Consider the following 17837-nt stretch of genomic DNA (forward strand, 5'->3'; position numbering starts at 1 on the left):
CTTTTGACCATTGCCTCCCTCAGTCCTGCTTCCCTTCTATTAGCCCCCTCTCTTTTCTTTCCCCTTTTCCCTCCTATTGACTATAGGGCAAGTTAGATTTATATACCTAACTGATTATGTTATTCCTTTCTTGAGCCAAATCTGATGAGAGTAAGGTTCAAACATGCTCATCTCCCCCTTCTTTCCCTCTGCTGTAATAGGTTTTTGTGCCTTTCCTGTAATGTAATTTACCCTTGTCTCCCTCCTCCTCCTCCTTTCCTTTTCTCTCAGTACATTTTCATAGATCAGCTTAATCCACTTAATTGGATTCATTTAACTCACTTGATCAGATTTTTTTTTATCTTTACATCAAAGTCACCTTATATCCACCCCTTTATGTATACCCCTTTAACACGATGTAATAACAATACAGTTCTTAAGAGTTACAAGTGTCATCTTCCCTTGTAGGATTGTAATTGTAGTATTGAGCTCTGGTCTTTTTATCAGGAAGGTTTGGAAGTCCCCTATTTCATTGAATATCCATCTCTTCCCCTGAAAGATCATGTTCATTTTTGCTGGGTAGTTGGTCCTTGGTCATAATCTGATCTCTTTTGCCTTATGAAATACCATATTCCATGCCCTACTGTCTTTTAATATAGAAGCTGCAAGGTCCTGTGTAATCCTGACTGTGGTTTCATGATATTTAAATTGTTTCTTTCTGGCTACTTGCAGTATTTTCTCTTTGACCTGGTAATTTTGGAATTTGGCTACTATATTCCTTGGTGTTTTCAATTTGGGATCTCTTTCAGGAGGTGATCAGTGGATTCTTTCTATGGCTATTATACCCTCTGGTTCTAGACCTCAGGGCAGTTTTCCTTAATGATTTCCTTAAAGACACTGTCCAGGTTTTTTTTTTTTATTGTGATTTTCAGGTAGACCAATAATTTTTCATTTTTAAATTGTCTCTCCTGGATCAATTTTCCAGGTCAGTTGTTTTTTACCAATGAGGTATTTTATGTTTTCATTTATTTTTTCATTCTTTTGTTTCTGTTTGACTGATTCTTGTTCTGTCATTAGTTTCCATTTGCCCAATTCTAATTTTTAACAAATTGTTTCCTTCTATTAGATTTTTGTACCTCCTTCTTCATTTGGCCAATTGCATTTTTTAGGGACTTGTTTTCTTCAGTGTATTTTTTTTTCCAGTTGGCCAATGGTATTTTTAAGAACTCTTTTACCTCTCTCATTTAACTTTTAAAATCCTTCTTGAGCTCTTCTAAGAAGGCTTTTTGGGCTTCAGACCAGTTCTTATTCTTTTTTGAGGTTCCAGATGCGGGTTTGTTGACAGTGTTGTCCTCTTTAGAATTTCTGCCTTGGATTGCATTATTTGTCATCTGATATGGAAACAGCCTAGCAGGAATGGGAGTGCTGGAACCTTTCATGTATTACTTAAAAACTCTGTAACACAAAATGGGGAAGCATATTTGGTGACTTTGGATACCATAAGGCCAATTCGTTTTTGTAGTCTCAAAACAGTCCTACAAAATATCTCCAACTCAAGATGGTGGAGGGAAAGAAGTGACCTGCTTGAACTCTCCCTCAAACCCCTCCAAATACCTATTAAAATTGACTCTAAACAAATTCTAAAGCAGCAGAACCCACAAAAAAACAGAGTAAAACAAATTTCTAGCCCAAGACAACCAGGATGGCTGATTGGAAAGGTATATTGCACTGGGCAGGGAGAGGAGCGCGGTACGGTGTGGGCTCACAGGCCGCAGTGACACTGGAGCAGGCCTCAGAGGACTGAATCATAGGCAACTGTGGAGGTTTCAAGACTTCTCAAACCATGAATGCCAAAGACAACTTAGAAGGTCAGTGGGAAAAGTCTGTGACTGTGGTGAGAGAAGAAGCTAGGTCTCAGCTGCCCCAAGGGCAGCAGCCTGGGGCCACAGCTATTTCCTGAGCTTCCAGCCCATAGACTGAGGGGGAATCGAGTGGCTGATCAGAGGGGGATTGCAAGGATCTCTTTGCTAGTGCTGAGGCAGGAATCTCTTGCTTTGCCCGTGCTTGGATCTGGGTCACAGTTCTGAGGGGCAGTCCTGGGGGGAGGAGGAGCACTGGAGGTGGAGCTTGTTGTGGCGGTGGAGAGGAAACACCTCACCCCTTATCATAGCACCTTGAAAGAATTGAAAATTTTCAGGTCCCTAGAAGTATCTCTGAAAACAGCTATACAAACCCCCAAAGCTTGGGACAGTACATTCTCCACATTGGAAACAGACTCTTACCTTTACAAAGAGTTTAAAACTCAAGCAATTGGTTAGGATCATGAGCAAGCAGCGCAAAAAGAGTCAGACTATATTATCTTACTTTGGTGACAAAGAAGATCAAAACATACAACCAGAAGAAGACAACAAAGTCAAAGCTCCTACATCCAAAACTTCCAAGAAAAATATGAATCAGTCCCAGGCCTTGGAAGAGCTCAAAAGGGATTTTGAGAAGCAAGTAAGAGAAATAGAGGAAAAACTGGGAAGAGAAATGAGAGTGATGCAAGACAATCATGAAAAGCAAGTTAACAACTTGCTGAAGGAGACCCAAAAAATACTGAAGAAAATAACACCTTAAAAAATAGCCTAACCCAAATGGCAAAAGAGGTCCAAAAAGCCAATGAAGAGAAGAATGCCCTAAACTCCAAAATTGGCCAAATGGAAAAGGAAATCCAAAAGATTACTGAAGAAAATACTTCCTTAAAAATTAGAATTGAGCAATTAGAAGGTAGTGACTTTCTGAGAAATCAAGACACTGTAAAACAAATCCAAAAGAATGAAAAATTAGAAAACAATGTGAAACATCTCATTGGAAAAACAACTGACCTGGAAAATAGATCCAGGAGAGAGAATTTAAAAATTATTGGACTATCTGAAAGCCATGGTCAAAAAAAGAGCCTAGACATCATCTTTCAAGAAATGATCAAGGAAAACTGCCCTGATATTTTAGAACCAGATGACAAAAGAGAAATTGAAAGAATCCACCAATCTCCTCCTGAAAGAGATCCCCAAAGGAAAACTCCTAGGAATATTGTTGCCAAATTCCAGAGTTCCTAGGTCAAGGAGAAAATATTACAAGCAGCCAGAAAGAAACGATTCAAATATTGTGGAAACACAATCAGGATAACACAAGATTTAGCAGCTTCTACATTAAGGGACCACAGGGCATGGAATATAATATTCTAGAGGGCAAAGGAGATAGGATTACAACCAAGAATCACCTACCCAGCAAAACTGAGTATAATTCTTCAGGGGAAAAAATGGTCATTCAGTGAAATAGAGGACTTTCAAGCATTCTTGAAATGCTTGAAATGCTTTCTATTCAGCCTTGGAAAATTTAACTTTCCAATACAAGACTCAAGTGGAACATGAAGAGGTAAACAGGAAAGAGAGATCATAAGAGACTTATTAAGGTTGAACTGTTTACATTCCTGCATGGAAAGATGATATTTGTAACTTGTGAGACCTTTGTCAGTATTTGGGTAGTTGGAGGGAAAAAATTATATGTATGTGTATATATATGTGTATATATATATATATATATACACACACACATACATATATATATATATACATACATACATAGAGAGAGAGAGAGAGAGAGAGAGAGAGAGAGAGAGAGAGAGAGAGAGAGAGAGATAGAGCACAGGGTGAGTTGAAGATGAAGGGTTCATATCTGGAGAATAAAATTAAGGGGTGAGAGAGGATTATACTAGGAGAAGGAGAAAGGGAAAGGTAGAATGGGCTAAATTATCTCACAAAAAAACAGAAAAGAAAAGGCTCTTATAGTGGAGGGGAAATGGGTGAAGGTGAGAGGGAATGAGTGAATCTTATTCTTATAGGATTCAACTTAAGGCAGGAATAACATACATACTCAATTGGGTATGGAAATCTGTCTTACCCTACAGGAAAATAGGAGGGGAAGGGGACAAGAGAGTAGGGGGATGATAGAGAGGAGGGAAGATTGGGAAAGGGGATAATCAGAAGCAAATACTTCTGATGAGGGACAGGGTCAAAAGAAAGAATGGAATAAAAGTGGGGGCAGGATAGGATTAAGGGAAATAGAGTTAGTTTTTCACAGCATGTCTACTATGAAAGTGTTTTGCATAACTGCACATATATAGCCTATATTGAGTTGCTTGCCTTTTTAATGAGGGTGGGTGGGGAGGGAGGAAGGGAGAAAATTTGGAACCCAAAGTTTTAAAAACGCATATTTAGAAAAAAGAAAATGTTTTCACATGCAACTGGGGAATAAGAAATACAGGAAATGGGGTACAGAAATCTATCCTGCCCTACAGGAAAATAGAAGGGGAAGGGGGGGAGATAGAGCAAGGACAGCAGATTAGGGTAAGGAGTATTCAGAATGCATGTCATCTTGGAGTGGGGAGTGGGGCAAGATGGGGTGAAAATTTGGAACTCAAAATCTCGGGGAAGTAAATGTTGAAAACTAAAAATAAATAAATTTATTAATTAAAAGATAAAAATAAAAATTTAAAAATTAAAAAAAATTAAATAAAAAAAGAATTTCTGCCTTGATCTTCCCTGTTCTCATAATATGAATCTGTGGTATGTTTCTTCTTTTTTTTTAGAAGTGAGATATCTTAGCTAACCAAGAAAGAGTCCTGAATCTCATAACAGGGAAAATACCCCAATATCTCCAGCACAGGAGCTACCAGTAGGCATGAGCTTTATACAGTGGTCCCTTTACATGTCTATTTCTTGTCAAAATATTTCTCTATCTTCAGGGGGCTCTGCTAAATAAAGAACCTGAAACTGTGTTTGTCTTCTCTGAAAACACCAGAAGGATTCTTCTCTCCCAAATTCTTGCCAATTTCATCCCTCATATGGCCATGGGGAACTGAGAAATCAGTGTCTTCATCAATGAGGAAAGTCTTATACAAATGCCTAGACTTCAATCACAGGTTATATAGAATAAGAATATACATGCAGTTATATCTGTATCCATGTAAACATAGACACAGTATATACTAGTTAGAGGGAACATTCTGTTGTGGAAAGGGTATTGGGCTACATGTTAAGTGGCCTTGGGATCCTAACCTCAGTCACTTATTTATTATGTGACCAAGGCCAAGTCACTTAAACTCTCTGTGGCACAGTTTTCTTTTATATAAAATGACAGGGTTGGGCTTAATGCTCCCAAAGGCATTTCTTATTCATACATGCATTTGTACATATATTATACACTATACATATATAACACATCTATACATATATATATATTTTTTTTTAAGGTATATGCATGTATATGTATATCCTTTATGTATAGATAGATCATATGACATGATGCCACATGGTCATGTTATATATTTATGACTTTCACACACAATAAATAAGCTATGAATTTGGCTCACAGGTAGAATTAGAACATAGGTTTTCCTTATTCTAAGGTTAGTTCTTTGTTTCCTATGCCACTTGCTTCTCAATTGGATACCAAATAAAATAAAATAAAAAATAAAATATAAATATAAACAAACAAAACCAATATTCAATATTTATATAATATCAAGCATAAATTAATCTAATTAAACAATGATAACTTATTGGTTAATACTATAGTAAATAATAAATATTGATGATTAATAATAATTTAATAGTTGAGTATATAATTAAATAATTTTAATATACATAAAATAAATACAACATTATTTCTCCTCCAGTTTTACAGAAGAAGCTGGGTTGTCAAGGAGTTTAATGACTTGTCTGAAGTCAATCTCCCTGCTACGAAGTGTCAGAGGTAAGATTTCAATGAACATTTTCTCTGACTCCAAGTTTAGGAATCTTTTCACTGCCCTGTCTTGCCCCTCAAACATTTTAGAGAATGTGTGATTTCCGGCAAACAGAAAGAAAATGCAGAAAATTCATCTACATGATTTAGTTGTGTAGTTATTTAAATAACAAGGAAATACAAACCAAAAGGGGGAAAAAGGGAAGAAAATTTTCAGTCTCTATAAAATGGCTTCTCTTGAATTTTCAGCGAAAGGTCCAAGTCAGCGCTTATGTTACCTGAACTGGCTTACAAATCCCCTCACAGTCCTCAGGAAGAAGGGTGAATTTGAGGGTCCATTGAGCACAGAGCACTTTCCCAATTACAGAAACACCTGTGCTGAATGACTTTATGCTGATCTGTTGTGAGCATTTTATAGAGTGTTTAATAGTCCTTGCAATTCCTCATTTGTAATTTAGAGTGGGCCAGGGGCTGCTTGCAGGTTGTGTCAGGCAAAACCTATCCACAGACTGCTCACAAGGGCTTACTTGATACCCTACCCCCGTCTTGAACTTCCCGCCTGGTACCTTCTCAAATGCCACCGATAGTCACTCTAATTAATGACCTGTGTGTATTGGATTCTGGGAAAGTGGACTGTATTCTTTCACTTTAGCTAGAAACGATTGTTGTTCGAAAAAGTAATGACTCAGCTATTTGGTGATGAAATCTTTTAAACGAGCAAGGGAAGCTTCTACAGACTTGGCAAGCAGTCTTGGGGCATTGGTTAGTTTGTTTCCTCCTTTGAAGGAAACTGTTGTTCAAGTAAGGCCGTGAATTTCAAGACTTCTTGAACCATCTAGGACATCACACACATGTATACACACACACACACACACACACAGATATATATACACACATATGTATATACACATATACACACATATACATATATACACATACACACACTCATGCACATACACACATATACATACATGTATATATGTACATATGTGTATGTGTATATACGCACGTACACATATGTATGTATATGTGTATATGTGTGCATGTATGTATGTGTGTATGTTTTTTCCCACTTGAGGAAAAGGACAATATTTGCCTTAATTATTATTATTATTGTTTTTATTATTCTTGGAGAGATATAGCATCCCCAACTGCAGTGAGAGAGTTGTCAGGTTTTTAAATACTTCTTTCCCTTAATAATTAGTTAACAGTAGTGGATGAAAACAGAGTCTATTGGTAACCACGAAGTACCTTCAAAAACATTAAAAATGCAGCAACAGCATTTTTAAGCTATGCCAAGTACACATAACATATTTCTTTTGGAATAAAACACTGAGGCAGTATGGTCTGCTCTACAGATAGCCCAGTGTTTGGTCTCTTTTATACTACTCTCACTGTTATTTAACACTCCTCAAGTTACTGCAGTAAATTGGGTCCTGTACACAGTGAAGGAATCTGGTGATAGAGATTACTCCCTAAAGGAATGTGCTGCCATTCACAATGAAAGAATACAGGTAGCAATATTGGCTAACATGCATCAGCCCTGGAGTTCTTATCTTATCAGCAGGGAACAATCAGCTTTAAGTATAATAATGAAAGCTCACATGCATAGAGAAGATTAAGGTTTGCAAAGCATCACACCTGTTCAAGTCTAATGAAAAATCTATGGGATAGGTATGAGATTGTTTATTTCCAGATGAGGAAACTGAGGCTTAAAGAAATTAAGAGACTTTCAAAGGGTCACACATTTAGGAAGAGTTTGAGGTGGGTTCCAAATTCAAGTCTTCCTGACTACAAGTCCAGTGCACTATCCACTATGCAATAATGCTCCTCAGATATTCAAATATGGAATATGGTGTCATGAGTTATAATGCTGACCCCGTTAACACCTTGCCCTATAACTTTGGGCAAGTCAGCCTATAATCTAGACTAGATCTATCCTAGATCCTTTTCAAATTTCTGCATTACTTTAATTGTAGGAATTATGGTTTTTTACAAAAGAAGCAGTGTAACTAAGTGTGTCGATGATTGGCCTTGGAGTCAGGAAAATCTGGCTTCAAGTGCTGCTTCTGACTGATTAGCTGTGTGACCACAGACAAATCACAACTTCTCTGGCCTATGCATAAAGTGCTCTGATATTATAATTTACAAATAAATTCCATATCTTCACTGGTAAAGTAAGTTTCTATACTGGGAGTCCTCTACAATGATGATGTCATAGGTTCAGGTCAAACATGAATGTGTTGTATAGGTGTGGATAGATAAATAGAATGCATAAATACATACAAGTATGTACCTATATACACATGTACACATATATGCATATATAATCAAGCTTAGCACAAAATGGAATCTAGATTCATATGTGCTTAGTAACTATGATGTAAAAATAGTGAGACAATGCTTTAAAATGAAATATATGAACAAATGATTTATGTTGATTTGTGCGAACATGAAAGTGACCTTGATGTTCAAAAGACTATACAATCAAAACACAAACTCTCCCAGGTTTTATCTTCATAAAAAAGTTATATATAGTCCTATTTATAGTCTGTTATCCAAGGATCATACTCATTAAGGGATAAAAACTTATTAATACAAATTAGTTAATACATGACCATTTATTTGACTGGAGAGACACATAAAAATAAATAGTTGAATAAATATAAGGATAAGGACTGAATGTACATACACACATACATTATATATGTACATATATGTATGCACACATGCAATATATAATATATGTGAATATATAGATATACATGCATACATACACATGCATTTATGCATACTGTATGTTACACTAACCATATATGTCCACATACAACACATGTACATAAAATGCATACATGTGTATATATGTATGTGTGTGTATATATTATGTGTGTGCGTGTATAACATGAACATGATACACCTGCAACAATGAACCTATGTCATATATGGGGATATTCATGAGTACATACGTGTATATGTGTGTGTATGTGTATGTATATATATATATTCCACAAATACAATATACACGTTTGAATTCATATGGTGAAATAAATACAATATACACAGATACATACATACAAATATATACCTCCAATTCACATGACCTCCTGTTTTGAAAATTAAATACATAAAATCCTTTTTAGATATTTTTGAATTCATAGGAACAGTAAAAGCCTTATACAAAGTAGGTGCCTTATATACATATAAATATACATATACACATATAACCATTCATATATATGCATGTGTGTATCTATATATCTAAATCTAATTATCTTATGTTGTAATAGTAGAGCAATGCTACAAAGGGAACAAAAGATACTGTGTCGTATTATTTTAAGATAGTCTGAAAACAATTTGTTTGTTGATAATCTAAATATGCAATCTTTGCACAATGACCAGTATTGATGGAACTGTAAGACATTAATATTTACAGCTCTGCTATAATTGAAACTAGAAGACATAAATAAGTTGAGACTAAATGGAAGGATGGCCCACAGTTGTCCAAGGAGAGATGAAAAAAGAAATTGATAGAATCAGTTTTCATTATTTGCCCAAAGGCAACAAGAAACATCATTTCATGGGCTATTTGGTCATCTCACCTTGAGGTTCTTATGATGTGCATAAGAAAAAAAAGAATTCATAAAGGTGATTGATGGTTATCTGTTAACATTAAGTTCAGAGGATAAAGACATATATAAGATTCTATAAAGAAGTTGACAAGATCCTTCAAGCTAAGTTAATCTTAATACCTTAATACTTTATGGCTACAGCAAAAAAGGTGGGCATGTGATGATAGGACAAAAATGCTTGTAGATATGTTTTAACGTTAAGACATGAAAGACCCCAAAGCTTTTAAGGTACTTGAAGGACTGTCATATATGTATGAATATATGAGAGACAAAATGAGAGACAAAATTTACAGGATATAGTAAATACCAAAGAATATCACATACACATACACAAATTACTCCATCTTACCAGACAGTAAAAGATTATTGATGGAGAGGTTATAATTTTGAATTATCCATAAATATTTTGGTGATCAACTAGCTACAGTTAAGTTCAAAATCAACATCAACTTTACATATTATAAAATATTAGATGACTTCACCTTTAATTACAACAGCTCAAATCCAAACTTTTTGAATTATTGATTTTAAAAGATGGAAAATGAATGAAGGAAATACACTTACTCTGACTTGAATTTTTTTTTTCTTGAATGAATTTAATGTAGGCAATTTAAGCTGTCAAAATGAGAAGGTAAACACAAATCAGAAAATATATCAATCATTAATTAAATGGTCTATTTACCAAGAAGAAATACATTAAAAAATCTAGGAACTCATCAATTTAGACTGTAAAATGTCTTAATCTGGAATCCATGAGCTTATTACTTTTTTATAACTGTATCTCAATATAATGAGTTTCATTTTTAATTCTATGTATTTTATGCATAGACTTTACCAGAATACCAAAGATGTCTATGGTGCGTGTGTGCACGCATGCACACACACACAAACACATACACACACACACACATCTTCAGAGTATAGAGTCATCTAATCTAGAGTATAAAGTCATCTGAAAAATATGTAATGAAGAAGGTGGATAGAAGATGACAGATACTATTCCATCAAAAAAAGTAAATAACAAATAAAAGTGAGAAAGGGTCTCATAAAAGTTTGACCTAACAGTCAACTCTTTCCAACCATCCAAAGAATAGATATAAAGGAACTAGAAGCAGGACAATTAATTAATAACAAATTTTAAGAGGTTTGACAATGTTTCTGTACTAAACTGTTGTCCTTATTGATGAAATGAAAAGTACTAAGGTTAAACTCTCAATACCATAAATTATATATGAAGGAACAGAAATGGAATTTAAGCCAATAAGAAAAAAAAAAAAACAATTGGAGCTTACCAAACATGCACCGAAGACATTCATGATATAGGCAAAAAAAAAAAAAAATTAAAAGACTCTCTGGAATCAATTTTCTAGGTATATCAAAGAGGTAAAAAAGTATAAAGGAGAGAGAGAGAGAAGGAGGGAGAGAGGGAGAGAGAGAGAGGGAGAGAGAAAGAGTGAGAGGGAGGGAGGGAAGGAGAGAGAGAATTAAGAAAATAGTGTGGGGCAGCTAGGTGGCACAGGTCCATAATACCTATGGACCTGTATGCATGCATTTATGCATACTGTCTGTTACACTAACCATATATGTCCACATACAACACATGTACATAAAATCCATACATGTGTATATATGTATGTGTGTGTATATATATGTGTGTGTGTATGTATGTGTGTGTATATATATTATATATATGTAAATGTATAAATATATATGTATATATCACATGAACATGATACACCTGCAACAATGAACCTATGTCATACATGGGGATATAGCACTGGCCCTGAAGTCAGGAGGAGCTGAGTTCAAATCCAGTCTCAGACCAAATACTTGATACTTACTACCGGTGTGACCCTGGGCAAGTCACTTAACCCCGACTGCCTAAAAATAAATAAAAAAATAGTGCAACCACGAGAAAAAGCATGAATAGATTTTTGTTCTGTGATGTTGAAGGGAGCACCTACATAATTTCATCATGGATCTATCAACTTAATTAAATGAGACCTAAACTATATACAAAAACCCTCTAACATGTGAAACTGTTCTACCTTTCAAGACTTACCTGATATTACTGGAAAATCCTCTTTCTGTGATTTCTCTTCTTGAAATGCTGTTCAATCTCTTAAAGCCTAACTCAAAGACCTCTACCTCTTTTAATTGTGGAGTATATGGTGTGGGGCAAAAGGAAGAGAATGGCTATTTATTAAGTTTTTCCAGGTAGTGTAGTAACAATCTTTCTCTCTTTAACACATCATTGTGTAGCTTTCTAATGGCTTTATTGCATGTAATCCAGGGTTTTGTTCTCTGGGCTTGGGTGAAAAGAGTCCAACCATGGAGACTACCCCAAAAGGATCATTATTTCTTTGACTTTTTATACTTAATTCATCATCTGCTCTGGTAAATCTTTAAATAGATTTCATTTCTTCATCTCCACAGGTATGGGAAAAGGTTCCATCAGATGCCAAAAAAGCACTGAATGTAATAAGGCAAATATAGAATTCAGAACTACCTATATCTTACTTAAAAAAAAAATGCAAAGGGCACTCAGAATCCAATAATTGGATAAAGAAAACTCATGAGAGTCCCACAGTTGTCAGTAAATAATCAACACTATATTTCTCTTTCTACTGGAGTTTCCCTTTTTCCCCCATTTTTCAGAAAGGTCTTAGAGTCTTCCACATTCAGTCCCACCCTAAATTCATTTGTCAAAAGACAAATGTATTTAGGAATACCAACAGAAGGGGAAAAAAAATCTCACAATATTCTAATGAAACTTTCTTTCCAACTTTCTTACCCATGAAGTCAGCCCTGAGGTTACCACTACTCAAGAAATTCTATTCTGCTGGAAGCAAATATGGGAATGTCTTGCATGGGATATCCCTCCTCCCCTTCTCCACCAGCTATCAGGTTGGGGTTCAGGAATGACATTATTCAAGAATACTCTTCATGGAAGCCATATCCTGAGCATAAATAAATATTTTGGAGAAAAGAATACTTTAAATCTTTCAGGTTGGACAGAACTCAGAATTCATTCAATGTTGTTTGTGTCCAAAGGATATATATTGACCCTAAGATTAAAAGTTACTTAGGAAGCATAACTGTCTCAATCTTTTTTGATCCCTTCAAATAGAAATGTCAGGTAAATAAAAACTAATTACAGCAGCTCCTGTATTTAAACTCTCTTGTGTTTTATGGGTCCATCTAAGTGTCATGACTGCATCCTTCTTTTCTTTTTTGAAGTTTCAATGGTCATACAATTCTGAATTGTATGGTAAGGGATCTCAGAGGTCATCTAGTCCATAATTCTAACACTCTTCCAGAATTTACTGGATATCACCTGATGTCCTGGCAAAAGTGTTGTTTACTTGTTTTGCATCTCTTTGATACACTTTTTCTAACAGCTTGCTAAATTTAGGACCTCATGGCCATGTCCCTCCTCCTATTCCTGCAGGAAACTTCTCCATGTTTTCTTACGATTTGTGATTTGTGTCCTTGCTTTTCTATTTTTAATATATTTTATTTATTTTGCTAAATATTTCCAAATTATATGTAAAATCTTTAACATTTTTTTTTAAATTTAGTTTCAAAGTTTCCCTTTCCTTCCTGATCCCCCTCTACCCTATAAGAAGAAACAATGCAGTCTCAATTGCAAATATGAAGTCATGGAAAATATTTTCATATTAGCCATGTTGCAAAAGAAACCACAAAAACAAAACAAGAAAAATAAAGTAAAAAAAGTTTGCTTCAAGCTGCATTCAAAGTTCATCATTTCTCACTCTGGAGGTAGATAGCAGTTTTCATCATGAATGCACTAGAATTTTCTTGAATTGATTAGAGTCTTGATTAGAGTAGCTAAGTTCTTCATAGCTGATCATCCTTACAATGTTGTTGTTATTGTGTATAGTGTTCTCCTGGTTATCCTCACTTCACTTTGCATGAGTTCATATAAATCTTTCTCAGTTTTTCTGAAACCATCCTAGTTGTCATTTCTTATAGAATGATAGCATTTGATCAAAATCATATACCACAAGTTGTGTAGTCATTTCCAAATTGATGGGAATTTCATATACGTGTGTATATATATATTTGTATATATACACACACATATACATATACCTATATATACACATATATATATTTCATCTCTTTAACATACATATCTAGTAGTAGTATATATACACACAAATACACACAATGATATATACCCCCACACACATATACATATATATATATACACATACATACATACACTTTCATACACATACATATACTTAGATATCTATAATCATACTCATACATAGACATATAGATATAGATATAGATATAGATGATATAGATATAGATATATACTCATATGTATCTATGTAAGACCATACTATACTTATTTGTCCTCTGTTTTTCTGAGGGTGGATAACCTCTTCTTTCGTAAGTGTGAGTCTTTCCATATTTTTCAAAGTCCACCAACTCATCATTTCCTACACCACAGCAATATTCCAATCTTATACTTTCTGCTTATTTTAAATAGTCTAAATCAATATTGATTAATGTGGCTGACATATAGTGTAGTTTCCCTAATTCCCTAACTACTCCTGCTTTTTTTCCTAAGAAATTATACTCTTGATGTTTTTGTTTGTGTGTATCTCTTATTTCCTATCCCTCCTGAATCCTCTCCTTTACTTCTACCTGCCTTCCTGTTACTTAACCTACCCTGCCCCAAGGATCCCTCTCTTATGCGCTCACTTCTGTTAATCTAAACAACCTTTTATTGCCCTTCCTTATCCTATACCCTCACCCTCCCCTCTAAAAATCCCCTATCCCCTTAGCCTGTTATTCATTTCTGTATTTAGAAGTCTTTTATATCATTCTAGATGCATATGTATTGTTCCCTCTTAAAGTCATTCCCAATGAAAGTAGGGTTCCTGAACTACCAGTCCTACCCCATCTAACTCTTCTGTGTCAGTTTTTTCCCTCACACCTCATTTGTATAAAAATACTATTTTTACCTGTTCTTGAATGGTTTGACTTTTTAAAAATCATATCATACTTATATCATATCATTGTGTCATCTTTGATACTTCTATCCCAATCTTTCTTATGAACTATCCAATTACTAATAACACTCTTAGACATATGTTTTACATTTACTCATGTAAAACATTAAGTTGTTTGTCTTTATTGAGTCCCTTGCAATCAGTCTTTCATATGTACCTTATATTTCTCTTGGATCTTATGTGTCAAATCTTCTACTAAGTTCATTTTTTTTAACAAAAAATCCTAAAATCTGATACTTCATTAAATAACCATTTTTTTTCCTTTCAGGATTATGCTTAACTTTGCTAGGTATGATAATTTTGGCCACAAGCCCAGTTCTTTTACTCTACAATATATAGTGTTCCAAGACCTGCAATCTTTTGGTATAACCACTGCTATGTCTTGTGTGATTCTAATTTTGGAACTGCCATATTTTTTTTTTCTTCTTGCTCATAATATTTCATCCTTGAGCTGGGGGTTTTTGAATTTGACTATAATATTCCTGTAGGTTTTATTAATAGAATCTCTTTCACATGGTGATCAGTGGATTTTTCTATTTCTGTTTTCCCCTTTTGTTCTAATGCTTCAGGATATTTTGTTTAATTATTTCTTGTATTACTGTATCAAGATTTTTTTTTTTGTTGTTATTGTAGCTTTCAGGTAGTCTGATTATTCTTATGCTTTTCTTCTTGATCTGCTCTCCAGATCAGTTTTTTTCTTATGAAATATTTCATATTCTTTTCTATTTTTTTTAATATTTTGTTTTATTATTACTTGGTCTTTTATAAGTTTTCTGGCCTCCCCTTGCCCAATTCTAATTTTTAAGGAGTTATTTTTTTTCCTTTTAAGCATTTAACATCTTTTGCCCTGTTAAACATATTACTCATTTAAAAAGACAGTTAAGTTCTACATTTCTGAGGCTGATTTAGTGTTAATCAAACACGTTTGGTTCAGATTGGTATGGGCTTTGACCATTACTTCCTTGGTGGGACTACGAGTATTTATCTATATGTTCAGTCCTAGTCTCTTCAACAATTTTCATTACTGCATCACCAGTTAGCTATTAGGCATTTTGACATGTTGCATAGGTATCTCAAATTCAACATGGAGAAAACAGTGCTCATCTATACTTCAAAATCATTCACTTTTTGATTTTGTTATCATTGCTATTTAGTCATTGCAGTTTTGTCTGATTCTCTGTGATTCTATTTGGGGTTTTCTTGGTAAAGATACTGGAGTGATTTGTCATTTCCTTCTCCATCTCATTTTACCAGTGATAAAACTGAAGCAAACAGAATTAATTGACTTGCATGGGGTCACATACCTAATAAGTGTTAGAGGTCAGATTTGAACTCAAGGAGATGAGTGTTCCTGACATCAGGCCCAGTACTCTATCCATTGAGCCACTAGCTGCCCACTTTTTAGTACTTTCCTGCCTGTTTTTTATGTAGTACTATCATTCAAATCATGAGGACGGCAACCTTTGTGTCATCTTTGATGTTTCTAGTGCTCGCTTACCCCACTCACCAATAAATTCTCAAATCTTATTCATTCTATCTCCATATTTTTTTCCTTCCTTTCCATTCATTTCTTTCTACTCACAGTCACCTCATTCAGACCTGCATTACCTCTTACCTAAAGTATGCCTTAGTCTTCTAACTGATTTCACCAATTTAATCCTCTCTTCTCTTCTATTACACTCTACAAAGCTACCAAAGAGTATTTTTTTTCCTATAAGATAGGTATTGCACTGTCATTCCCACATTCAATAAACCCCAGTGGCTCCCTATTGCCTCTAGAATTGAATAAAAACTCCTGTTTGACACTTAAAACCCTTCTCAATATGTGCTCAATCTACCTTGTCAACTTTTTTTTCACTCAACTTCTTTTCCAGCCTAACCTGCTTTTTCCTAAAACAACACTCCAACATTAACTTAATTCCTTTTCCCAAACTGATTCTGATGCATTCAATGTATCTTCTCTTCCTCTTTTCCTCTAAAAATCCCTGGTTTACTTTAAAGTTTAGCTCTAGCTCCACCTTCCAATAAGTGATCTTTCTTGATCTCTTTCACTCCTACCTTCAAGTGAATTTTCTCAAAATTGCCTTACATTTATTTTTTTAATGTAAAACTATTTGTGTATCTATATTATATATTAATATACCATACAATGTTAATATATATATATAATATATTTGCACATATTATATGTGTGACATTATTTTTTTTCTTGAATAATAAGTGTCATTCCCCCAAACAAGAGCCTCAAAGGCTACAAAGGGATGATGTTTTGTGGAATTGTCTTGAGGTGGGGGCCGGGGAAAGGAAGAGGAAGAGGTCAGAAGGCAAGTGGGACAGACTGGTAGCTCCTCCACAGCATTATCCCCCATCCCAGCCCACAATGGCTCTGCTGACTTCAGGTGTTCACTTGTGAATGGGGATGGTATCTTTGGCAAGAAAACTCCAAATGAAGTCACGGAGAGTTGGACATAATTGAAATGACACAACAACAAATAATACATCCTTAGACAGTAGGTTCTGCATGATGCTCTGCCTAATGAGGAGTATATTGACTTTTCCTTCCCCTTCTTCTATGTTCAGGCCTGCCATGGTCTTGATCGATTCCTCTTCAGATATTATCCAAGTTCTCAAAGACAGTGGAATTCTTTGCTAGTCCACTGAGTACCCTCTTTAGGCAGGAAGTATACTCTTGTTGGGATGTTGTATCACTGCCCACTCTCCCCATTGCCTCTGATAGCTTTTGGAACTGCTCCACCAAGTGGGGTTCCTTCTCACCCAGCTACTTCATGGCCTTTTCAAACTCTGCAGTGGCTTGGCATGCTAGCTCGCTGTCAAACTGTTCTTAAAAGAAGTATTGGGCGGCAAAGGGGATATTTAACTTTGTCCACAGGCAAGCTTTTGGGAACCTGAAGCATCAGGGACCTTGGTGGTAGGAAGAGATGCTGGGGCAGGTTTGGGCTTTATTGAAATTATGAAAGATACTTTCTAGAAGCTTGTCCATATCCCGGTGCATGGTAATGCACTCTCTTCCTCTGCTGTGGTCATCTTGTTACCTTTGACTTTACATATATTTAGTGTCCATTTTGCGTATGTGAATGCAATATTCCTCTCTATAGAACATACAGTCCTTGAGGGGGAGTATGTACACACAGATAAACATACATACATACACACATACACATACATACACACACACACACACATTGACTTCAATATAAGGCAACAAATTTACTGAGAAAGCATAGCTTATTGTCTCTACCTTTTTTAATCTTTTCAGTTAGAATTTTTAGGAAAATAAAACCAATTATAGTAGGCCTATGTCTAAACTCTGCTGTGTTTTATGGGACCTTCAAAAACTATCATAACTGCATCCTTTTCCTGTGGTCATATC

At 35.1% G+C, this 17837-nt stretch overlaps 1 pseudogene; it reads right to left on the bottom strand.

The window, feature by feature from the left end:
• Positions 1-17491, bottom strand: part of LOC114024397 — a 38183-nt pseudogene extending 20692 nt beyond the window's left edge.
• Positions 17492-17837: the final 346 nt, after the last annotated feature.

Source organism: Vombatus ursinus, unplaced genomic scaffold, assembly GCF_900497805.2.
Source record: "Vombatus ursinus unplaced genomic scaffold, bare-nosed wombat genome assembly UNPS02014821.1, whole genome shotgun sequence".
NCBI lineage: Eukaryota > Metazoa > Chordata > Mammalia > Diprotodontia > Vombatidae > Vombatus > Vombatus ursinus.